Raw genomic sequence first — 17,039 nt, 5'->3', positions numbered from 1 at the left:
CCATGGAATAAGGTTTCCAACGCCTCCTGTAGTGGCCAATTATCACGAGTAACGTGAAAGTTATGGCTTTTTTAATATTCTAAATAAATCAATAGGCAGTTGCCTTTGCCGTTTTTCAGAAAAACGATGGAGAGATAATCCAATTTCGAGAATGCCCCACTGTTACCCATGGAATAAGGTTTCCAAAGCGTCCTGGAGTGGCCAATTATCACGAGTAACGTGAAAGTTATGACCTTTTTAATATTCTAAATAAATCCATAGGCAGCTGGATTTGCCGTTTTTCAAAAAAACGACGGAGAGATAATCCAATTTCGAGAATGCCCCACTGTTACACTTGGAATAAGGTTTCCAAAGCCTCCTGTAGTGGCCAATTATCACGAGTAACAAGAAAGTTATGGTCTTTTTAATATTCTAAATAAATCCATAGGCAGTTGCCTTTGCCGTTTTTCAGAAAAACGACGGAGAGATAATCCAATTTTGAGAATGCCCAACTGTTACCCATGAAATATGGTTTCCAACGCCTCCTGTAGTGGCCAATTATCACGGGTAACGTTAAAGTTATGGCCTTTTTAATATTATAAATAAATCCATAGGCACCTGCCTTTGCCGTTTTTCAGAAAAACGACGGAGAGATAATCCAATTTCGAGAATGCCCAACTGTTACCCATGGAATAAGGTTTCCAACACCTCCTGTAGTGGCCAATTATCACGAGTAACGTGAAAGTTATGTCCTTTTTAATATTCTAAATAAATCTATAGGCAGCTGCCTTTGCCGTTGTTCAGAAAAACGACGGAGAGATAATCCAATTTCGAGAATGCCCAACTGTTACCCATGGAATAAGGTTTCCAAAGCCTCCTGCAGTGGCCAATTATAACGAGTAACGAGAATGTTATGGCCTTTTTAATATTCTAAATAAATCCATAGGCACCTGCCTTTGCCGTTTTTTCAGAAAAACGACAGAGAGATAATCCAATTTCGAGAATGCTGAACTGTTACCCATGAAATAAGGTTTCCCACACCTCCTGGAGTGGCCAATTATCACGAGTAACAAGAAAGTTATGGTCTTTTTAATATTCTAAATAAATCCATAGGCAGTTGCCTTTGCCGTTTTTCAGAAAAACGATGGAGAGATAATCCAATTTCGAGAATGCGCCACTGTTACCCATGGAATAAGGTTTCCAAAGCCTCCTGCAGTGGCCAATTATCACGAGTAACGTGAAAGTTATGGCGTTTTTAGTATTCTAAATAAATCCATAGGCACCTGCCTTTGCCGTTTTTCAGAAAAACGACGGAGACATAATCCAATTTCGAGAATGCCCAACTGTTAGCCATGGAATAAGGTTTCCAAAGCCTCCTGCAGTGGCCAATTATCACGAGTAACGTGAAAGTTATTGCCTTTTTAATATTCTAAATAAATCCATAGGCAGCTGCCTTTGCCGTTTTTCAAAAAAACGACGGAGAGATAATCCAATGTCGAGAATGTCCAACTGTTACCCATGGAATAAGGTTTCCAAAGCCTCCTGGAGTGGCCAATTATTACTAGTAACGTGAAAGTTATGCCCTTTTTAATATTCTAAATAAATCCATAGGCAGCTGCCTTTGCCGTTTTTCAGAAAAACGATGGAGAGATAATCCAATTTCGAGAATGCGCCACTGTTACCCATGGAATAAGGTTTCCAAAGCCTCCTGGAGTGGCCAATTATCACGAGTAACGTGAAAGTTATGACCTTTTTAATATTCTAAATAAATCCATAGGCAGCTGGATTTGCCGTTTTTCAAAAAAACGACGGAGAGATAATCCAATTTCGAGAATGCCCCACTGTTACACTTGGAATAAGGTTTCCAAAGCCTCCTGTAGTGGCCAATTATCACGAGTAACGAGAAAGTTATGGCCTTTTTAATATTTTAAATAAATCTATAGGCAGCTGCCTTTGCCGTTTTTCAGAAAAAAGACAGAGAGATAATCCAATTTCGAGAACGCCCAACTGTTACCCATGGAATAAGGTTTCCAACGCCTCCTGTAGTGGCCAATTCTCACGAGTAACGTGAAAGTTATGGCCTTTTTAACATTCAAAATAAATCCATAGCTGCTGCCTTTGCCGTTTTTCAAAAAAACGACGGAGAGATAATCCAATTTCAAGAATGCCCAACTGTTACCCATGGAATAAGGTTTCCAAAGCCTCCTGTAATGGCCAATTATCACGAGTAACGAGAAAGTTATGGCATTTTTAATATTCTAAATAAATTCATAGGGATCTGCCTTTGCCGTTTTTCAGAATAACGACGGAGAGATAATCCAATTTCGAGAATGCCCAACTGTTACCCATGGAATAAGGTTTCCAAAGCCTCCTGCAGTGGCCAATTATAACGAGTAACGAGAATGTTATGGCCTTTTTAATATTCTAAATAAATCCATAGGCACCTGCCTTTGCCATTTTTCAGAAAAACGACGGAGAGATAATCCAATTTCGAGAATGCCCAACTGTTACCCATGGAATAAGGTTTCCAACGCCTCCTGGAGTGGCCAATTATCACGAGTAACGAGAAAGTTATGGCCTTTTTAATATTCTAAATAAATCCATAGGCAGCTGCCTTTGCCGTTTTTCAGAAAAACGATCGAGAGATAATCCAATTTCGAGAATGCCCCACTGTTACCCATGGAATAAGGTTTCCAACGCCTCCTGTAGTGGCCAATTATCACGAGTAACGTGAAAGTTATGGCTTTTTTAATATTCTAAATAAATCCATAGGCAGCTGCCTTTGCCGTTTTTCAAAAAAACGACGGAGAGATAATCCAATTTTGAGAATGCCCAACTGTTACCCATGGAATAAGGTTTCCGAAGCCTCCTGTAGTGGCCAATTATCACGAGTAACGAGAAAGTTATGGCCTTTTTAATATTCTAAATAAATCCATAGGCACCTGCCTTTGCCGTTTTTCAGAAAAACGACGGAGAGATAATCCAATTTTGAGAATGCCCAACTGTTACCCATGGAATAAGGTTTCCAAAGCCTCCTGGAGTGGCCAATTATCACGAGTAACGAGAAAGTTATGGCCTTTTTAATATTCTAAATAAATTCATAGGGATCTGCCTTTGCCGTTTTTCAGAAAAACGACGGAGAGATAATCCAATTTCGAGAATGCCCAACTGTTACCCATGGAATAAGGTTTCCAACGCCTCCTGTAGTGGCCAATTATCACGAGTAACGTGAAAGTTATGGCCTTTTTAATATTCTAAATAAATCCACAGGCAGCTGCCTTTGCCGTTTTTCAGAAAAACGACGGAGAGATAATCCAATTTCGAGAATGCCCAACTGTTACCCATGGAATAAGGTTTCCAAAGCCTACTGGAGTGGCCAATTATAACGAGTAACGAGAATGTTATGGCCTTTTTAATATTCTAAATAAATCCATAGGCACCTGCCTTTGCCGTTTTTCAGAAAAACGACGGAGAGATAATCCAATTTCGAGAATGCCCAACTGTTACCCATGGAATAAGGTTTCCAAAGCCTCCTGCAGTTGCCAATTATCACGAGTAACGTGAAAGTTATGGCCTTTTTAGTATTCTAAATAAATCCATAGGCACCTGCCTTTGCCGTTTTTCAGAAAAACGACGGAGACATAATCCAATTTCGAGAATGCCCAACTGTTAGCCATGGAATAAGGTTTCCAAAGCCTCCTGCAGTGGCCAATTATCACGAGTAACGTGAAAGTTATGGCCTTTTTAATATTCTAAATAAATCCATAGGCAGCTGCCTTTGCCGTTTTTCAAAAAAACGACGGAGAGATAATCCAATTTCGAGAATGTCCAACTGTTACCCATGGAATAAGGTTTCCAAAGCCTCCTGGAGTGGCCAATTATTACTAGTAACGTGAAAGTTATGCCCTTTTTAATATTCTAAATAAATCCATAGGCAGCTGCCTTTGCCGTTGTTTAGAAAAACGACGGAGAGATAATCCAATTTCGAGAATGCCCCACTGTTACCCATGGAATAAGGTTTCCAAAGCCTCCTGGAGTGGCCAATTATCACGAGTAACGTGAAAGTTATGGCATTTTTAATATTCTAAATAAATCCATAGGCAGCTCTGCCTTTGCTGTTTTTCAAAAAAACGACGGAGAGATAATCCAATTTCGAGAATGCCCAACTTTTACCCATGGAATAAGGTTTCCAAAGCCTCCTGCAGTGGCCAATTATAACGAGTAACGAGAATGTTATGGCCTTTTTAATATTCTAAATAAATCCACAGGCAGCTGCCTTTGCCGTTTTTCAGAAAAACGACGGAGAGATAATCCAATTTCGAGAATGTCCAACTGTTACCCATGGAATAAGGTTTCCAAAGCCTCCTGCAGTGGCCAATTATAACGAGTAACGAGAATGTTATGGCCTTTTTAATATTCTAAATAAATCAACAGGCAGCTGCCTTTGCCGTTTTTCAGAAAAACGACGGAGAGATAATCCAATTTCGAGAATGTCCAACTGTTACCCATGGAATAAGGTTTCCAAAGCCTCCTGCAGTGGCCAATTATCACGAGTAACGAGAAAGTTATGGCCTTTTTAATATTCTAAATAAATCCATAGCTGCTGCCTTTGCCGTTTTTCAAAAAAACGACGGAGAGATAATCCAATTTCGAGAATGCACCACTGTTACCCATGGAATAAGGTTTCCAAAGCCTCCTGTAGTGGCCAATTATCACGAGTAACGAGAAAGTTATGGCCTTTGCCGTTTTTCAGAAAAACGACGGAGAGATAATCCAATTTCGAGAATGCCCAACTGTTACCCATGGAATAAGGTTTCCAAAGCCTCCTGCAGTGGCCAATTATAACGAGTAACGAGAATGTTATGGCCTTTTTAATATTCTAAATAAATCCACAGGCAGCTGCCTTTGCCGTTTTTCAGAAAAACGACGGAGAGATAATCCAATTTCGAGAATGTCCAACTGTTACCCATGGAATAAGGTTTCCAAAGCCTCCTGCAGTGGCCAATTATCACGAGTAACGTGAAAGTTATGGCCTTTTAAATATTCTAAATAAATCCATAGGCAGCTGCCTTTGCCGTTTTTCAAAAAAACGACGGAGAGATAATCCAATTTCGAGAATTCCCCACTGTTACCCATGGAATAAGGTTTCCAACGCCTCCTGAAGTGGCCAATTATCACGAGTAACGAGAAAGTTATGGCCTTTTTAATATTCTAAATAAATCCATAGGCAGCTGCCTTTGCCGTTTTTCAAAAAAACGACGGAGAGATAATCCAATTTTGAGAATGCCCAACTGTTACCCATGGAATAAGGTTTCCAACGCCTCCTGTAGTGGCCAATTATCACGAGTAACGTGAAAGTTATGGCCTTTTTAATATTCTAAATAAATCCACAGGCAGCTGCCTTTGCCGTTTTTCAGAAAAACGACGGAGAGATAATCCAATTTCGAGAATGCCCAACTGTTACCCATGGAATAAGGTTTCCAAAGCCTCCTGCAGTGGCCAATTATAACGAGTAACGAGAATGTTATGGCCTTTTTAATATTCTAAATAAATCCATAGGCAGCTGCCTTTGCCGTTTTTCAAAAAAACGACGGAGAGATAATCCAATTTCGAGAATTCCCCACTGTTACCCATGGAATAAGGTTTCTAACGCCTCCTGAAGTGGCCAATTATCACGAGTAACGAGAAAGTTATGACCTTTTTAATATTCTAAATAAATCCATAGGCAGCTGCCTTTGCCGTTTTTCAGAAAAACGACGGAGAGATAATCCAATTTTGAGAATGCCCAACTGTTACCCATGGAATAAGGTTTCCAACGCCTCCTGTAGTGGCCAATTATCACGAGTAACGTGAAAGTTATGGCCTTTTTAATATTCTAAATAAATCCACAGGCAGCTGCCTTTGCCGTTTTTCAGAAAAACGACGGAGAGATAATCCAATTTCGAGAATGCCCAACTGTTACCCATGGAATAAGGTTTCCAAAGCCTCCTGCAGTGGCCAATTATAACGAGTAACGAGAATGTTATGGCCTTTTTAATATTCTAAATAAATCCATAGGCACCTGCCTTTGCCGTTTTTCAGAAAAACGACGGAGAGATAATCCAATTTCGAGAATGCCCAACTGTTACCCATGGAATAAGGTTTCCAACGCCTCCTGTAGTGGCCAATTCTCACGAGTAACGAGAAAGTTATGGCCTTTTTAATATTCTAAATAAATCCATAGCTGCTGCCTTTGCCGTTTTTCAAAAAAACGACGGAGAGATAATCCAATTTCGAGAATGCACCACTGTTACCCATGGAATAAGGTTTCCAAAGCCTCCTGTAGTGGCCAATTATCACGAGTAACGAGAAAGTTATGGCCTTTGCCGTTTTTCAGAAAAACGACGGAGAGATAATCCAATTTCGAGAATGCCCAACTGTTACCCATGGAATAAGGTTTCCAAAGCCTCCTGCAGTGGCCAATTATAACGAGTAACGAGAATGTTATGGCCTTTTTAATATTCTAAATAAATCCACAGACAGCTGCCTTTGCCGTTTTTCAGAAAAACGACGGAGAGATAATCCAATTTCGAGAATGTCCAACTGTTACCCATGGAATAAGGTTTCCAAAGCCTCCTGCAGTGGCCAATTATCACGAGTAACGTGAAAGTTATGGCCTTTTTAATATTCTAAATAAATCCATAGGCAGCTGCCTTTGCCGTTTTTCAAAAAAACGACGGAGAGATAATCCAATTTCGAGAATTCCCCACTGTTACCCATGGAATAAGGTTTCCAACGCCTCCTGAAGTGGCCAATTATCACGAGTAACGAGAAAGTTATGGCCTTTTTAATATTCTAAATAAATCCATAGGCAGCTGCCTTTGCCGTTTTTCAGAAAAACGACGGAGAGATAATCCAATTTTGAGAATGCCCAACTGTTACCCATGGAATAAGGTTTCCAACGCCTCCTGTAGTGGCCAATTATCACGAGTAACGTGAAAGTTATGGCCTTTTTAATATTCTAAATAAATCCATAGGCAGCTGCCTTTGCCGTTGTTTAGAAAAACGACGGAGAGATAATCCAATTTCGAGAATGCCCCACTGTTACCCATGGAATAAGGTTTCCAAAGCCTCCTGGAGTGGCCAATTATCACGAGTAACGTGAAAGTTATGGCGTTTTTAATATTCTAAATAAATCCATAGGCAGCTCTGCCTTTGCTGTTTTTCAAAAAAACGACGGAGAGATAATCCAATTTCGAGAATGCCCCACTGTTACCCATGGAATAAGGTTTCCAAAGCCTCCTGTAGTGGCCAATTATAGTATATTTCAGCCATTATTGCGCAAATCTGTCATCGTCTTTTTGACGATATTTTGGTGTTCAGTGGATCGATGGAGGAACATATCCAGCATTTGCGCCGGGTTCTTGGCATTCTGCAGGAGAATTCCTTCTTCCTTAAGCAGTCTAAGTGTGCTTTCGGGGTTGCGACTATCGATTATTTGGGTCACATTATCTCGGCGGGCCAGTTGCGAGCAGACCCAGCGAAAATCGAGGCGATGGTGGCATGGCCTGTTCCTTCGACGATCAAGCAACTTCGCGGATTTTTGGGTTTGACAGGATATTATCGTCGGTTTGTCAAGGACTACTCGCTTATCGCAGCGCCCCTTACAGAACTATTGAAAAAAGATGCATTTATTTGGTCGGACACCGCGACCGCAAGTTTTGAAGCGCTGAAATCAGCCATGACTTCCACACCCGTTTTACGCGTGCCGGATTTTTCCCTTCCTTTTGTGCTCGAAACAGATGCCTCTGATTTTGGGGTAGGTGCGGTCCTTATGCAGCAAGGCCACCCGATCGCGTTCTTCAGCAAAAAGATGGGTCCCCGCCGTCGTTTAGCTTCTACTTATCATAAAGAACTATAGGCTATTGTGGAGGCGGTGCAGAAATGGAGACAGTATCTCCTTGGTCGCGAGTTCATTATACGAAGCGATCAACGAAGTCTTAAAGAGCTCCTTTCTCAGGTCGTACAGACTCCCGATCAGCAATTTTATGTGAGGAAGTTAATGGGCTTCAAGTTTACAATCGAGTACAAGTCCGGCGCAGCAAATAAGGTAGCAGACGCTTTGTCTCGCAAGGGTGAGGAACCACGAGCTGGGCTGCCTCAGCTATTTGAGCTTTATACTCGACCGATTCCAGCGGTTCTCGAGACCGTCCGCGCCGATAACACAGCCCTTCCTGACCTCGTTCGTTTGCATGAGGATGTGGCTGCCGGTGTGGCCCCACAACACATTTCGGTCACGGATGGCCTTCTTTATTTTAAGAGGCGACTATTATTAAGCAGGGATTCAGCGGTTTGTCGGGCCATAATCGAAGAGTGCCACGACTCTCCGGCAGCAGGTCACCCGGGAGTTAGGCGAACGCTTGCTAGGGTGACGTCAGTTTTTTATTGGCCTGGGCTTCGGCGGGATGTGGAAGAATACGTTGCAGCTTGCTACACTTGCCAAGCAACAAAATATGTGCGCGACAAGCCGAATGGTCTCATTCAACCTTTACCAATTCCTGACATGGTTTGGGAAGCGGCTTCAATGGATTTCATAGTTGGGCTGCCTTCTTCGTTCGGTTTCACAGCAATCATGGTGGTAGTGGACCGCCTATCTAAGTATGCTCATTTCGGTACTCTAAAGCCGGGTTTTGATGCGCGGCAGGTTGCGAAGTTGTTCGTTGAAATAGTGGTGAAACTCCACGGCTTTCCAAAGAAGCTTTTATCCGACCGAGATTCCATTTTTATGAGCGATTTTTGGAATGAACTCTTGACCTTAAGTGGGACGAAGCTTCAGTTCACAACTGCTTATCACCCGCAGACGGACGGCCAATCCGAGGTGACAAATCGTGCCTTGGAGCAATACCTAAGAGCCTTCACTTATGAGCGTCCGAAACGTTGGTTGACTCTGCTTCCTTGGGCGGAACTTGCGCTTAATTGCAGCGTCAACTCTAGCATTGGAATGTCGTCGTTCCAAGCCTTGTATGGAAGGGAGCCTCCGAGTTTGTTCGACACTTATGCCAAGCCCTCTCACAATGCCGAAATTGCTGATCTACTTGCAGAGAGAGAGAAAACTCTCCAGACTCTAAAAATTCAGATTGCTAAGGCACAGCGCTCTATGGTGGAATTTGCAAATCGCAAACGTCGTGATGTTGAGTTCAATGTGGGGGATTCAGTTTTTCTTAAGCTCCAACCATATCGTCAACGTTCGGTGGAGAAACCTCTCTCAAATAAGCTAACTCGCCGCTATTATGGTCCCTATGTCATTTTGGAAAGAATCGGGAAGGTGGCGTATCGTCTTCAGTTGCTTGCGGATAGTCGAATCCATGATGTGTTCCATGTGTCTCTCCTAAAATCGTTTGTCCCCAGCATTAAGGCGGTGTCAGCTTTACCAGATGAGTTCAAACGGAGTCAGCCAAATGATACTCCGATACGTGCTATAGCCAACCGAACTGTGCTGGTCGTTCGCGTGCCTCAAGAACAATGGCTGGTGCAGTGGTCCTCGGATGCGTTGTCTGACGCAAATTGGGAGGATGTGAGTTTGTTGAAGCAGCATTTTCCAGATTTACGCCTTGAGGACAACGCGTTTCCAAAGGAGGGGGGAGTTGATACGACCATGGAGCTTGACACACAAGTAACGCCGGATCGTACGTCGCCGGCGGCAAGGGAGGAAGAAGCTGGCGGAAGAGGACGAAGCATGAGTAGACCATCGAAGAATGATCGGCCCAAACGTGTCCAATCTCGGCCCATGAAGTATAAAGACTTCGTTACCTATTAGACCATGGATTTCCTTTAGATTTGTTTTGCTATTTTTAATTGTGATTTTCCTTTTTCTGCTGAACGTTTTTCCTTTTAAGATTGAGTCAAATCTTTTCGGGTTTTCTTCTTGATTCTTTCCCGAATCGTAGGTCCGAATCAAGCAGGGGGAATTCTATAAATTATAGAATTCCCTTAGATCGAGTCCAGAGAAATAAAGCAATAAAAAAGTTTTATTTTCTCATCCCCTGTTCACGTTACCAACTTTAGGCCATTGCTAGAGTTTTTGATCAAGTTTTTCTGCAAGTTTGAGTGTTCAATTCATCAATAGGATCGCTAGTCCTATTATCTCCTCTCCTTGCCCTCTCTCTATAATAACCGACGCCGAAGAGAAGCTCTCCTCTCCTTGCCCTCTCTCTAGAATAACCGACGCCGATTCACCTTGCCGTCTCAACCGGTCGCCGGCATCTTTCTGATAGTATCTCTCTCCACCTCTTATTTTTCTTTTTTTTCAAATATTTCTAAACTTCTCTGAACAAACGCCGCTGTGTATTACTCATGTATGTTAGGGGATGGATGCAATTAACAAGAGTTGGGGGACTAAGTAGCAAAAGAAAAAGAATAGCAAAGAAATGGTTGGAGCAGAATAGCTCGAGAGAGAGAGCCATTGCTATTCAAGCTGATGTTTATATATTGAAGCTTGCATCAACTGGAGTTAGTTAGTTCACTTTATACACACACACTTTCTTTGTGAGGTTCGATCTTCTTCTACAATTGAGAGTTTACATTGTATTAGATAGAGAGCTTGAGTGTGAGTGATTTTGTAATCTTCTTGGTCCTATCTTTGGAAGCAATAAAAGAGTGTGAATCTTGTTTCTCCGTGGACGTAGGCTACGGCCGAACCACGTAAGTTCGTGTGTCATTTCAATTTGAGTTTTGCTCCGATTCAATCTGCGATCAATCGTCTTCATCATCTTCGAATTTGATTTCTCAAATTGGCGCCGTCTGTGGGAACAATGGCGGCCGCTAGGTTCGATCTTGAGAAGTTTACCGGTACAAATGACTTCGGATTGTGGAGGATCAAGATGCGAGCGATCTTGATCCAGCAAGGGCTAGCGGATGCCCTAAATGCAGAAGATGAATCTGGAAAAGGCGAAGAGGGCGATCAGAAGGCTGATGAGAAGCTAATCGCCATAAGAAAGGAAGTTGGGGAAAAGGCGTACAGCACGCTGATCTTGAGTCTCTCCGATCGAGTTCACAGAGAAGTCTCAAAAGAAACCACGGCTGCAGGAATCTGGAAGAAACTTGAAGGTATCTACTGCACTAAATCTTTAGCCAATCGCTTATATATGAAGCAGAAGTTATATTCTTATAAATTTGTTGAGGGAAAGGGGGTGACTGAACAATTGGAGGAGTTTAATAAGTCGATTGATGATCTAGAAAACATTGATGTCAAAATTGAGGATGAGGATAAGGCTATAATGTTGTTGAATGCTCTACCTAAATCCTATGAACACCTCAAGGATGCTATGCTATTTGGAAGGCAGAATTCGATTACTTTTGAAGAGGTTCAGTCGGCTCTCAAGGCTAAAGAATTCCAAAAGAATGGTGCTAAGTTTGTTGATCTCACTGCTGAAAGCTTAAGTGTTAGTGCAAATGACAAACAACAGCTCAAGAAAAAGGGTCCAAAGACGCAGAAACAAAAAGCAAGGGAAGAAAGAGGTTGGAAAGGAGTCAAGGAGCTGCCACTGGTGCAAGAAACCAGGGCATCTCAAGAAGGACTGTTATGCCTTCAAAAGAAAGCAAGCCGAAGAAAATAAAGGGCAGGATACAGCAGATCTGGCAGAGGATGTGGAAGCAGCAGAAATTTTGAATGTGATGGATGGAAGAATCCATAATTCCTGGATCATGGATTCAGGATGCAGCTTCCATGTAACATCTAATCTTGATTGTTTAATGGATTTGAGGGAGGCCGAGGGATCAGTTTCATTGGGAAATGATCATGTGTGCTATGTCAAAGCCATAGGGAATGTGAAGTTTCACATGGATGATGGAACAACCAAGATTCTAGCTGATGTAAGGTACATCCCAGAGATCAAAAGAAACCTGATCTCATTGGGACTTTTGGAGAAAAAAGGATTCAGTTTCTCATCAGTAAATGGTGTGATGCAAGTGTGCAAGGGATCTGCTGTAGTAATGAAAGCTATTAGGCATAATAGCCTCTATTATCTGCAAGGAAAGGCCATAGACTCACAGCTGAATCTGGCAGAGAAAATTAGCTCATCTATGTGGCATAGAAGATTGGGCCATGTGGGGATCTCTGGTATGAGGGAATTGGTGAAGGCAGTTATTATAAGCTCTAGTACAGAGATATTAGAGCAATATATAACAAGATGTGAGCAATGTATCCTTGGGAAGAGTAAGAAACTCACCTACCAGAAGGGGAAGCACACCTCAGTTTCACCTCTGGAGTATGCACATAGTGACATCTGGGGGCCTGCTCAGACACAGAGCATAGGTGGAGGCAGATACTTCTTGACTATTATAGATGATTTTTCAAGGAAGATCTGGTTGTTTGTGATGAAAGAAAAATCAGAGGCCTTCACTAAATTCAGAGATTGGTGCAAAGCTGTAGAAACTGAAAAGGGAAAGTCTCTCAAATGTTTAAGAACAGACAACGGACTAGAATTCTTGTCTTCTCAGTTTGATGATTTCTGCAAGGAAAGGGGTATCAAACGACATAGGACTGTGCCTAATAATCCACAACAAAACGGCGTAGCAGAAAGAGCAAATAGAACTTTGCTCGAGAGAGTTAGGTGCATGTTGTTTGATTCTGGTATGCCCAAAAGTTTCTGGGGTGAAGCTGCTGCTACAGCTGCATTTTTAATTAACAAATGCCCATCTTCATCTATTGATTTCAGCACACCAGATAGCAAATGGTATGGATCAGTTGGTGATTACTCCAGATTGAGAATCTTTGGGTGTAGAGCCTTTGCTCACACAAGGCAAGGGAAGTTAGAGCCAAGGGCTATCAAGTGTGTGATGTTAGGGTATCAAAAGGATGTGAAAGGCTATAGGCTTTGGTGCACAGAACCTGGAAATAGCAAGATCGTGATCAGCAGAGATGTTATATTCAGAGAAGAAGAGATGCCTTTTCTGACTAAGAAAACAGCTAGTACACAGGTTGAGGTGGAGCCAGCCGCATAGGAGATTGAGTCTGATGGTCCAGCTCATAAGAATTTTGATATGCAGGAGGGAACACACACTGAGAAAGTTCAACCTGAGATAGTGCAGCCACAAAATGAACAGAAAGGAGTTCCAAAGAGAGCTATGCCTAAGAGGCAGATAAAGCTGCCTGCAAAGTATAAAGATTATGATATGATGTATTATGCTCTAAGCATAGCTGAACAGATAGAATATCATAAGCCCTCTACTTATAAAGAAGCAGTGAGGAGTCCAGAAAAGGATAAGTGGCTGAGGGCAATGCAAGAAGAGATTGACTCTTTGTACAAAAACAGAACTTAGGTGTTAGTTCTGAGGCCTTTGAATCAGAAGACTATTGGGTGTAAATGGGTCTACAAGAAGAAAGTTGAGGCCTTTCAAAATGACAATATCAGATTCAAAGCAAGATTGGTGGCAAAAGGGTACAATCAAATTGAAGGAATAGACTACAATGAGGTGTTTTCACCGGTGGTGAAACACAGCTCAATAAGAATTTTGCTAGCCATTGTTGTTCAGAGGGACTGGGAGCTCCATCAGTTGGATGTGAAGACCGCTTTCCTCCATGGAGACCTAGAAGAAACTATCTTTATGGAGCAGCCAGAGGGCTTCATTAAGAAGGGAGAAGAGGGGAAAGTTTGCCAACTGAAGAAAAGTCTATATGGGCTAAAGCAAAGTTCACGACAGTGGTATTTGAAGTTTGATCAATATATGTTGGGAATTGGGTTCAAGAAGTCGAGCTATGATGATTGTGTATATATCAAGAAGGATGGAGACACCATCAAGGCATATCTTTTGTTGTACATAGATGATATGCTATTGGCAGCTGAGACTTTGGAAGAGATTTCCACAGTGAAGGGGCAATTGCAGTCAGGTTTTGAGGTAAAGGATCTGGGGAATGCAAAGCGGATCTTAGGGATGGACATCATCAGAGATAGAATGAAGGGAACTATTTGGTTGACACAAAAGGAGTACATAGAAAAGGTCCTGAAAAGATTTCAGATGGACAACTCAAAACCGGTTGGAATGCCCTTAGCACATCAGTTCAAACTGTCAAAGGAGCAATGTCCTAAGTCTGAGGAAGAAAGAAATGAAATGAACAGAATTCCCTACGCAAGCATTATTGGAAGTATTATGTACACTATGGTGTGTACAAGGCCCGACCTGGGTCATGCAGAGAGTGTAGTTAGCAGATATATGGCTGACCCAGGAATGGAGCATTGGCATGCTCTTAAGTGGGTATTGAGATATCTCAGAGGAACAACTGAGTATGGGATACTGTTTGAGAAGCAAGAGAAGTTGCGAGGTGATCATTTGATGGGATACACAGACTCTGAGTAAGCTATGACACAAGAAAGTCACAGTCGGGTTATGTCTTCAATCTCTATGGTTCTGCGGTTAGCTGGAAGTCTAGCCTGCAATCGGTAGTAGCTTTATCAACTACAGAGGCCGAGTATATTGCTTTGGCTGAAGCTGTCAAGGAAAGCTTTTGGCTAAAGGGAATTCTGGGGGATTTTGGAGTGATACAACAGGCTGTGGAAGTGAAGTGTGACAGTTCAAGTGCTATATGTCTGACTAAACACCAGACTTTTCACGAGAGAAGTAAACATGTTGATGTGAGACTTCACTTCATCAGGGATGAGGTGAGAAAGGGAACTGTGAGAGTTACAAAGGTTGGGACAGAGGAAAACGCATCAGATATGCTGACAAAGGCGATCCCTAGCTCTAAGCTGAAGCACTGCTTGGGGCTAATCAACTTGATCAGACAGTAAGTGTTGGGTTGAGGGAAGGATTCAGACTTGTTTACTTGCCTCCATAGGTGGAGATTTGTTAGGGGATGGATGCAATTAACAAGAGTTGGGGGACTAAAGAATAGCAAAGAAATGGTTGGAGCAGAATAGGCTCGAGAGAGAGAGCCATTGCTATTCAAGCTGGTGTTTATATATTGAAGCTTGCATCAACTGGAGTTAGTTAGTTCACTTTATACACACACACTTTCTTTGTGAGGTTCGATTTTCTTCTACAATTGAGAGTTTACATTGTATTAGATAGAGAACTTGAGTGTGAGTGATTTTGTAATCTTCTTGGTCCTATCTTTGGAAGCAATAAAAGAGTGTGAATCTTGTTTCTCCGTGGACGTAGGCTACGGCCGAACCACGTAAGTTCGTGTGTCATTTCAATTTGAGTTTTGCTCCGATTCAATCTGCGATCAATCGTCTTCATCATCTTCGAATTTGATTTCTCAATGTTTGAGAATGGTCCATTGCCTGAATTTCAGTTTTGTCTTGTTTCAACCCAAATTATCGAAAAAATTAATATCTCAAAAATAGTCTCATTGATGTAGTGGAAGAGAAAGAAAAATGTTGACAAAATAGGAGAAACAAAGATAAAAAATGAGTAATGAATGGAAATAACTTTTCAATTTTAGTATGAGACTAGTTTCGGTAGACGACAGATGAAAAACAGGAAAGTGAGACTATAATTTGTGGGTGGATGGAGCATGAAATTTGATTAATTTTTATAATTCATATTTTGATTTTTTGTTTTTTTTTTCCAATAATATGCTTATCTTGTCAAATACCCCCGTCCCACAAAGATTGTCCCACTTTTCCATTTCGGTCCGTCCCACAAAGTTTGTCTCATTTCAATTTTTACCATTTTTGGTACTGGATCCCATATTCCACTAACTCATTCATACTCAAATTTTATTATAAAACTAATATATAAAAGTAGGACCCACATTCCACTAACTTTTTCAACTCACTTTCCATTAGATTTCTTAAAACCCGTGCCCGGTCAAAGTGGGACAATCTTTGTGGGACGGAGGGAGTATATGCTTATCTTGTCCCACTCTAAATCAATAATTTACTTATTCCTAAATCAAATATTTCAAATTCAATAAATAATTTCATACAATTTGATTTATGATATAAGTGGAGTAAAATAATTGACAAAGAAGTGATGTGTTACTAATAAATAAAGAGTAGTATGAGTTAGTTAGAATATGATACACAAATAAAGAAAATATGTGTGAGTAGAAAACAAAGAAAAAAATTCAGTTTATTATATAAATATAAAAATTATATAAAGTTTAATTGTGTATTATCATATGAAAAAAATCGAGTACACTTTCACATATATTTATGTATTGATTGTTATCATATAATTCTGACGGATGTATACCATTAAAATTAAATGAGGTCATTTATTTTTTCTAATAATATCTATGAAATATATATAAAAAAATTAAAATAATATTAATGCATAATTTCTATGAGTTTAGATAAGACTTATACGTAATGAAACAAAATAAAGCTAGGTTTGGATTTAAATAGGTATATATATATATAGTAGGATTGTATATTTATAAATGATAGAGATTGAATATTAAATATAAACAAAATTTTATACATAATTATAATCTAAAGGTAATTTCAATATACCAAAAAGTTATAAAAAATAGTCAAGAAATTTAATTCGATTTTAGGAATATATACAAAGTACAATAAATTTAAAGTCCAAATTAGAACCTAGCTTTAAACTATGATAATTATAATAATAGAGTTTAACATAAATTCTATTTAATTATAAAGAACATTAATCATGTATAAATCCACTGTAAAAACTCAAATTATACGCTATATTAAAAGCTCAAAACTAGAGCCCAATTAGCAAATAGAAACCCTAAACCAATATGAGGCGCCTCGTTAGCAGAGCCACACCTGCTATACTGCAATCATAAAACCAAAAAAAACATTCCACAAAAGGCAGATTATAGTGCATCTATTAAAATGTGTTTTAAATCTTCTTCAACAAGTTTGCATTTGATTGGACTCATTTTCCCTCAATAGGATCTGCACTTTTTTATCCAATAGTTGCCATTTCTTAAAATGACCAAAAGGGTAAACAAAAATAGCTTTACTAATTTATCAATATAGTGTATTAAAAATGTCAACACGGTGACATCAAAATGTCAACACATTATATTGATGTTCAAAAAAATTATATGTTGACATTTTAATGTCTATCGTGTTGAGATCAATATAATGTGTTGACATTTTGATGTC

This window comes from Salvia hispanica, chromosome 5 (assembly GCF_029641045.1).
Source record: "Salvia hispanica isolate PSC_SH4W2 chromosome 5, Shi_PSC_v1, whole genome shotgun sequence".
NCBI classification, from domain to species: Eukaryota; Viridiplantae; Streptophyta; class Magnoliopsida; order Lamiales; family Lamiaceae; genus Salvia; species Salvia hispanica.
This window is presented reverse-complemented; position numbering follows the sequence as displayed.